The sequence below is a fragment of the Anoplophora glabripennis genome, unplaced genomic scaffold (genome assembly GCF_000390285.2).
Source record: "Anoplophora glabripennis isolate ALB-LARVAE unplaced genomic scaffold, Agla_2.0 scaffold159, whole genome shotgun sequence".
In the NCBI taxonomy this organism is placed as follows: domain Eukaryota; kingdom Metazoa; phylum Arthropoda; class Insecta; order Coleoptera; family Cerambycidae; genus Anoplophora; species Anoplophora glabripennis.
In genome coordinates this window covers 16,652-26,532 of record NW_019416271.1, presented here as the reverse complement: position 1 = coordinate 26,532, position 9,881 = coordinate 16,652, and positions in this window count along the sequence as shown.

The window sequence follows — 9,881 nt, the reverse complement described above, 5'->3', positions numbered from 1 at the left end:
GAGTAATCATAAATGAACAAAAAAGTTATATATTACGGGGGCATAAGAACAGTTTTTAAAATACAGCGAGTATTAATATTAGGGAGTTTCATCACACCGTAACAACAGCGCTTAACCTGATGTTACACAGCTGATGTACACCACGTTTGTACGCGGCAGACTTGTCCTACGGAATAACAAAAATGTAAACAACTATTATTGTGAAACATTTTGTAAATTTCAAGAAATTTGTTGAAAAACAATTATTCTTGTACGGAATAACAAAAAAGTGACAAACTTTGTATTTTATGGTATTGTATGCACAAAGTTATGTAAATATTCCTTAATTAATCGAACTATTGTACATCAAGTTGGAGACTTTGATAATTTTTTTCTCAGAAATGGTTGAGTTTAGGACCCATGTCATATATGGTTTGTTTTTTATTTTAATTTATTTTATCGTCTGTTAAAATTAAGACAGTCAAACTTCTAACGCCCTGTACAAAATAAGTTTATTTTTTAATTAGTAAAGTAAGTTAAATAAAATAAAAAGGCAATTTACTAACTTGAAACTAGGGATAAATATATAAATTTAAAAAAAAATTGAATATAACGAAACTACAGGATGTTTTGTATAGTGTATTTTATTCCTTCAGGTTTAAAAACTGCATTTTGTCCCTTAATAAATATGTGATATTGTGTACGTGGGTGTTATACAATAATGAAAACGTAATATTGACAGTTGGTAGAAGGAAGCACAAAAGCAAACGCTTAGGTGGGGAATTCTGGAAGGAAGCCTAGATAGTTGAAGTGAGAACAGTGTGGAGATGGGTAGTAAGACGATCGGACGTTAACCGGTATTAATTAGCAGGCAATATTCTCTAAGTACTATGTTGTTAACTGTTCTATGTAATCTTATGATTGTGATGGTTAGGTGTTATGTTTGAGATGTTTCAATAATTCTGTGAATGTTTAGCCTTCATTGTCTTATGCTCAGAGGCGTATATTTTGCTAACGTAAAATTATTACAATTATTATTAAAGATTGCTCATTATTTATTACATGTTAAAATATGTATATATTGTCGTGACTGCCCAGATATTGCAATAACAACTCCTTTGTTTCACATTTAACTTGTTTTGTCATGATTACGTTGTTCGAAAAACAACTAAGAAAGCATTTCTTGTGCTCACTTTATGTCATACGCATATAAGAACTTTGTTAAATTTACTAACATTTTCGCCCGTTAGGAATGAACCTGTAAAAAGAATAATTAAATACAAAAAAAAAGAATTGCTAAAACAGATCTTCCGAAATCTTAACTCATAACTGGATTGCCTCCCGTATGAGACTCCAGTACCTTCCGGCCCTGCCGGCTAACTAACACCAAACTTCTTCAGTTTTACTTGGAAGTGTGTATGTCTAATTCGAGTGAGGTGACATTTAGTGACACATTAAATAAGTCAGGTCTTATTTATCATTAGCAAAGGATCTTAATTTATGCCTTTTGTTAGCGATTGTTTTGTATTTATATTTGGGTAGTTAGAGCAACGATCGTGTGTTTCTCTGCCATGCTCTTTCCCCACAGGAGCTCTAGGTGAGCCTGGCACTCTCATTTTATGTTAAAAGTTGTTAATGTTTTTGTTGTTCTTTCCATGTGTCACATGTTTAATTTGAAAACTGTTGTATGTAAATAATAAAGTTACGTGTATTTACTTATTTTATAAAATTAAACCATACTTCCCCTCTTTAAAATTAGTAGCCAGCGCCTTCCGGTCAATAAAATAAATAGATGCATACAACGTAGGGATTCCTTATGACGATCACATATTTTTGGCCCCAACTACGTTTATTTTTCTTTTTTTTTATCGAACCCAGTGTTGTTATACTACAATATCTTAAAAACTCTTCTTCTCCGTAGGATGTTTGACTGTATAGTTTTTCAGGTCTGTAGAGGATAGTGTAGTTAGAACTGCTATTTTATCTAGACTTTAATTTTTTCATAAATTTTGACACTATAAAGAATAGATATTTTATCGAATTTTGTGAAGCACAACACAAAATGTCTGTCGGTGTAAAAACAGCCACATCCAGAAATGTATGTAGGTAGAACTATAATCGATAAAGTCGTGGTCAATAGAAACAACCTAACATTAAATAAAAATGTTTTGGAATTATTATTTGTCATTAAATAGTTTTAGGTATAACAGAGCTGCTGATAACAATAAAATAATTGCAATCACTAATTAAGAACTACTTGACAATTATGGGGATGAAATGTGGAGCAAAATTAAAAAAAATTGGAATATATTAACATAACATAATTATCTTTTGATCGTTAAGGAATTTTTGTACCTACATTATGTACTAATTAATGTGAAATATAATTAATTGTCTGTATTGACCACGAATTTATCGACTATAGTCCTACTATATTTGTGGATATGGATGCGCTCAAACAGGCAAATTTCTAAATGAAGGAAGATTAAAGGCAGTTAGCGTTTGAGTAGTACTATTCTTCCAATTAGGGAGATTCCACATATTTTTCTATCGAACCTAACTTTTCTAATTACAACGATATGCGATGAAGTGTAAATATCCCGACATTGCTTTTTTAAATATGACCCATTTTATTATATAATCTTCCAGGGCAAACAAACATCCCGTTTCACTAGTTTTACTCATTCCCATTGACAATTACAGTATTCGCAACCAAAGGAGTGTGGTTCATATGTTTATATTTTCGTATCTAAAGCGTCACTGCGGTACGACATCCTCATCTAAATGAAAAAAATAGGACAGTGATAACGTCAGCGGCATAATAACCGACTAATAATCTAAAATAATTTTGCATATCGGTCATTGACTAATATCAGAGTAAACTGATAAAAGTTGTGGAATTAACAAAGGGTTTTTACATATTTGCAATGGTTTTTATACACGAAAAATGTAAATACATGATAGATTGCGTAGGATTACACGCTTTAGTGTATATTTTCTTTTTTTGTGATGTATTCTTACCTTTTAAGTAGTACTTTTATTTATTTCAAAGTCCTAATCCTGCATGTGTTTTTAGTATATTTGATGTAAATGTACTAATAAAAGTGTGAATTTACATGACCTGATTTGTTTCGACCAATCAGATTAGTTATGTGTGTGCTGCTACCGCGCATGTGTAGAGAACTGTGCTAGTTGTTCAATAGGCATGTTTAGATTCATTTGTGACGTAATAATACAGCACAGTGTTTTAACTACATATATATGATGTTATAAATAAATGCTGAGCAAATAATATGACGTTGTGCAAATAATACAAATCTCTTGGTATATCTTCGTTTAAAGTTATTGAAGGGTATGAGAAATTTCAAGAGTAACCATATTGAACCTTACCTAACCTATACATGCAGACATCCAGATTGCAGGTTACTAGTGAAGAGCTATTTTACTTGTTGTTTTACTTACACTATATTTTGTTTTCAGTTTAATTTTCTCCAGAAATGTACGATCATTACTATCAAAATTATCCAAAGATTCATGAAAGATACATGAAAAGTATTTTTTCTTTTACTTAATTATTTTAAATTAGAAGTCAAGTTTATTGAGAAGAAAATGTATTTCATTTGTCTTAAATAAGTACATATTGTTTATTTAATTAGTCCTTGCAGTTAAAGAAGTCTTAGATTAATGCAAGTTTGAACATTGAAGGACAAAGACATCACTAAAATAATATAGTAGGGAGGTTTTTTACAGAGATTGCTTTACAAATATTTTTAATTTTTACTGATTTCGTTAATTTAAACCTGCTACACCAAGGTTTTCATTGTACTGTTGTTTTAAAAATGCTGTTTAATTAATTGGTTTAAATAATAGTCTATATTATTTACAATTAGCTTTAAGTTATATTTCAGACATATATATTTTATTCTACAGAATATGTGTCCACTGCTTTAATTAATCTTCTTAAGTTTATTTAATAGAAAAATATTTAATTATGTAGGCTTAGATGCCTTTTTTCTTAAAAATAGTATGTAGTTTTCTTGTTTCTTAGTAAAATTACACTTTAGGTGACGTAAAATAGCCAATGATCCAGTGTGTAATTTTACATAAAATGTTTGTCAGTGTAGAACAGCGTTTTAAACTATTGTGGATTTCAGTTTTACAGATGAGGTAATAATGGTAAGAAATAATAAATAAATAAGAATGTTTACACAAATATTGGTACATAGATATTTTGGTCTTATAAACATCGTCACGAAGATAAAACATGTTACACCATTCAATTTTTTAAAATTTGTTGCAGTTGTCGGCTGCTTAAATGTGTGTAAAGTTAAATATTTTGTATAATTCACAGCATATGTGTCGCGTAAAATACCTGTAGACTTAATCAATGGAAACCAGTCGGAAATTTTGCCAACTACGTCCTACGCAGCATAGAAGTAAATGCACATTTGGGCACTTCACAATATGAACTTTAAAAAAATTAAATTAATATTGAATTTTTTAATGTGAACTATCAATTAAAATGCTAATGACCATCTCACTTTTCCATTCATAGGTTTTATATTATACGGTTTACATTCTATTTTTGTTATATTTGTTATAACGAGCGTTCAAATAAAAACGTGGTCGAAGTTGGCTTTGACACATTGGACGTAGGGAGTAGCTTATAGCGACCAACTTAACCTCATTTCTCAACGAGCTGTATAGCAGCTGTCAGTTTCAATAACGTTAATGACTATATAACTTTATTTTAAAGAATAATCGTGATAACAATAACAAACAATTAAAGGAGCTGCGGAAAGTGTCCCCCTCCTTGTTATAACAATAAATTAAAGCAGCTGCTGAAAGTGTCCCCCTCCTTGTTCCAAGCACTTTTCACACCTGTTCCTCAAAGAATTAAAGACATTTTCTAAGATGCTCGGGGTATTGTTAATTTCACGAATCTTGTCTATAAGTCGAGCCTGCAGATGGTTTAAATCAGGAATAGGCAGTTCAAAAATAGTGTTATTAAGGTAAGGCCACAAAAAGAAATCACACGGCGTAATATCACATGACCTCGGTGGAAATTCATGTTCAGCATTGAGACTTATTAGTCGATTTTGGAAAACTTCCCTCAACATATTCATCGTCTCGCCTGCCGTGTGTGCCCTTGCGCCATCTTGTTGAAAGTAAAAGTTTGTAATTTCGTTTTCTTCCAGCTGGTTAACAAAAGGAGCGATCATTTCTTCTCTATACCTTTGCGCAGTAAGAGTACCATTAAAAAAATAGGTCCATAAATCCTCCTTCGATTGAGAGCACACCAAACTCCAATTTTTTGAGCGTGTAGAGGGCCCTCGACAAAAAAGTTATCTGGTTTTTCAGAAGACCACATTCTCATATTCTGCGAGTTTACGTAACCACTTAAATGAAACCAGGCTTCATCAGAAAAAAAGGTGATATTATAAAGTTTACCGTAGTTGTTTAAAAAACCATTCACAAAATACAGCCCGTCGCGGAAAATCAACTTCATGAAGTTCTTGCTGACAAGTTAAACGATAGGAGAACAAACGCAAATCTTTTTTTAACACTGTGTGGCAGGTACCGACTGATACTCCCACCATTTGTAATAAAACACGTACAGAAGTTCTTGGCGCATTTTCCATTATTTGTTGGACATTTTCTTTTAATTCTTCAGTCCGCTTTTTAGGTCGGCCGCTTCCTTCTTTTCTTGTTACACTGCCCGTTTCACGAAAAACATTAACACAACGCTGAACTGCACTTTGAAAAATTTTGTACTCAACAACGCCGGGAAATTGATTTTGAAATTCTATGAAACATTCCTCAATAGAATACTTCCATATTCCATCAATCTTGCGTCCATTTCTAAAGTAGGACTCTATGATAAACACTTTTTGTTCTTGAGAAAACACCATTTTAAACGCTTTTTAAAACGAAAATATTCAAATTGATAGCGGCTTTGACAGATGACGTTTAAGTTCATTTGCTATACGCTACGCCCTATGTCCAAATTTTCAGAACCAACTTGACCACGTTTTTATTTGAACGCTCGTTATATTGACATAAAAGATTCACAAACTAAACACAGTGCTAAAAAATAGTAACAAATACTTTTTATATTAATGTTTTTCAAAAAAATATGGTAATTTTAAAATAATATATTGCAGTCGTACAAAAGTAACGCCACTTCATTAGTTTTATACGACTAAAAAGTTAACAGCTGGTAACACTGATACAACTCCTGTCCCGGTACTGTACAATAACAGATGAAAAGAGTAAGAAAAAAGATTGACATGATCGATCGACATGATAGTCGGCTAACATACTTGACTCCTATAGCCGCAAAAACCAGTAGCCGTATTCTGTAACTTTCTTACAGTGCTATAACTTTATAGCCACAAAAAAATATAGCGTAACTTTTACAGAAATATTCATCTTTGATTTTTTGGAACATTTCAAGTAAATCTGATTAATACTTCTTGCTATATTATTAACGGAAGTTACTAAAAAAAATTGGAAAAGTCAAGGTTATCGTTTGTAGTCCATTTTGTAGTCCATACCATGTTACAGAATACCACCGCAGAAAGTCAAAAATAAAAATAGTCGCCAATTTTTTAACGGACCCAATCCGCCCCGCTCGCCACACGAAAAACTCCAATTATTCCCCGGTTCGGAATATTGTCGCCGACTGCCTTGTGGATTATTTATGTGTTTAGATTGAGATTTAAGTAATGCATGATAATGGAATATTGCCGAGTAAAACGGATCCCGACTTGGAAACATCTCTCGCTGCTCCCGTCGTCGCACTGTGTGTTGCAATTTTTGATTAAATTGCTTTAAAATTTATGGCCTAGATTCCTGATTGCGCCCGAACGTAAAAATCCCAGCTCCAAATTGACGCGGAACGCCATATATTCCAAGACGAAAATTTCGTCAAATTGGTTTATTAAATTAAAGATACCGTCTCGAATTTACTACTCTGCGCTACGAGTTGGGCTAGGAGTTGTTTTGCCAGCGCCAGTCGGAAGGAACTAGTTAGAGAGATGCCAATTCGCAAGAAAATGAGCGGGTACTTCCTTGTTCGTCTACAGATAGATATCTGTCTTGCTCCTTAGTAGCATTCTCTGTTACCTAAACTTCTTTAAAAGAGTTGGAGAATGTTGTTTGTTACCATTGATATTAAAACTTCTTGTTTCTGTTACCAAAGGTTTTACAACTACAACTACCTACGGGGTCGCTGATATGTACGGAAACGATCGATTATTATCTCCTAAAGTAAGATATAGTACGATCGTATTCGATGCAAAGTAATAAATCATTGCCTGTCAAGGGAATCAGTGCAACACATTTTATAGTGGGTTTTGGAAATTGAATAATTTCTTTATGCATTATGGATTAACAGTTATATATTTATGAAGGACAAAATGAAAAACAAAGGCATCTCCTTCGCACATTGGGCGGCAGGACAACAATACATTTATTACTCCCTTCATTATCCCTCATATGACTTGTGTCTTGTGTTTTTTGCGGCGGCACGCGTGCCGGCCTGGCGTGGTCAGTTTCGTTTCGGTTGTATTGGTGCTGCGTGTTTCTCGCTCGCGATATTTGTGAGGTTATAACTGTTATAAGTGCAATTATATTTCTTTCGGGCTATATGTGTGTTTCGCGCTATTATTTGAGAATTTGTGAGTGAAATCATATTTCTTGTGCTCCGTAACAAAAGTGTTTTTAGTGTTTTATTTGTGTGCTGTGTGTGTGTTTCGGGCTGTTGTTTGTGAATCGTGAATGCTATTATATTTTCTGTGCTAGTGAAGTGAAGTTTTTTGTATTATTATTGCTCTGTTGTCGTTATATGGAGAAATGGAGGCGGTGCCTGGATGTTCGCGAGCCGGATGTACTGCTGTGGGTACAAAAAAGTCTATATTAAGTTACAGAGAAAAAACGATAATATTAAATGTCTATAACCCTTTAGAAAAGGATCATCCCATGAAACTGAAGACTGGTTTGGTGGAAATGTGTTCTAGATATACTGGAGTAAGCGAATTATCTGTTTTCAAAATTTTAAGAGAGAAGAAAATTGAAGACGTTAAGAAACCTAAAAAAGGGGGTGCAAAGAAGAAATTAATATTAAATGAAGATGAGAAAAATGCAGTTTGGCGTACAGTACATAAATCATAGAATTTATATTTTGTTTATAATTTGTTAACATTTCTTGTTTGATAGAAAAATAACTTATTTTGTTGAGATTGGTAGAGAATTGTTGTTAGTGTTTTCATTTGATAGAATCATATCATAGGATTTATATTTTGTTTTCATTCTGTAAATATTTATAGTATATCTGTTATACAAGGTTTTTGCTTTGAAACTTCGTTCTCCTTATAAAAAAAAGAATCGTAATGGGGTGCGATGAAGAGATCAGTTCACGTCTGGAACCCTGTTCCTACAAAAATCCCTTTATTCTCATAAACTATTTGTTTTAAATGTAATTTATTATAAATCCAATTCGTTATTTAAATTCCACATATGTACTACATTTCACCTCTGTACGCGCCACTGTTTATTGTTCCCTGCTCTACGATCAAGCTCGCCAGGTTAGTATTTGACGTATAACCGACCACTTCGTACACTCGATGCACCTGGCCGACTACAGCTAGTACCAGAGCACAGTGCGTATGCGGCGGTATTTCAGATTTTACATTCAATTTCATTTTAAATTTGAAACTGTTCATCTTGGGCCTTCTAAAAGTGATGACACGATTTTCCTTTGATAAAAGACCGACAATTTTTTGCTCTACTTTGCATCGTATACGATCGTACTATAACTATCGAAAAATTATAAGACACAAACGTTTTAGGGTCAAATAGTCATGACGAAACAAAGTTGCTTTTTCTGTAATGGAACACCCTGATTATTATTATACCATATTTCAATTCTTCTCGAAATTCTAAACAAAATTCATATAGCACATCATGTACCTAAACTTAACAGTTTTCGAGATATCAAATTTTGCAAATCATTTTCTTATAAATTAGGTACACAACAGTTATTTACCCATAAACGAGGTAAGTATTATTTACCAGTCGAGGACGATTTTGCGCCCGAGCGGAGCGAGAGCTGGTAATAGAGTCCGAAACTGGTAAATTATACCTAACTGCTGCGTGGTGTATACCATTTTATCTACTCCCACAGTTCTTTATGGTTCACGAAATAAAGATTAGGTTTTATTTTTTGTAATTTCTTAATCAATTCATTTTGACATTATTCGATCTTGCAAAGTCGCCTTGGTTGTTTGGATTTTATCGTTTCTAAGGTGTTTATAAACAAAGCCACATAAAAGTTGTAATTTTGCTGATTCTGAATTATTATTTCTAAATGAGTGATTTTCAAATAGAAAGTGCAGCAAATGTTGCCTGCGAATTTTTATTGCCCGAGAAGGCGAAAGTGCGCTACGGGCGAGCATATAGAAATTTCAAAGAATGGTGCCAGAACAAAAATACTGATGTTTCTGAAAAGTCACTTACACATACATACTACCTATATCCATTTTAATACTTTAAAAAATTGGCAATTATAAAGCGGTAATGTAAAAGCTATTTACACAAATACGGTATTAATCCTTATCATTTTAAATAAGTTAGAGGCTTTAAGCATTTCATGCACATTATTTTACTCTTTTACACCATATAATTTAAACTAATATCTAGGAGTAATCGCAAAAAAATTAGGGACGCGAGAATAAAATTCAAGCGCCTCGCTTCGCTTGATGCGATCGCCGACCCTCCCCCCGCACCGTCTTGCCTACTGTTTAGCTAATAAGCCGAACGATAACGCGCGCGTGATCCTTTAATAAACTGACTTGGAGCGAATGAAGGTGACGACTGACGACTGTGTTTTCTTTTTGGGT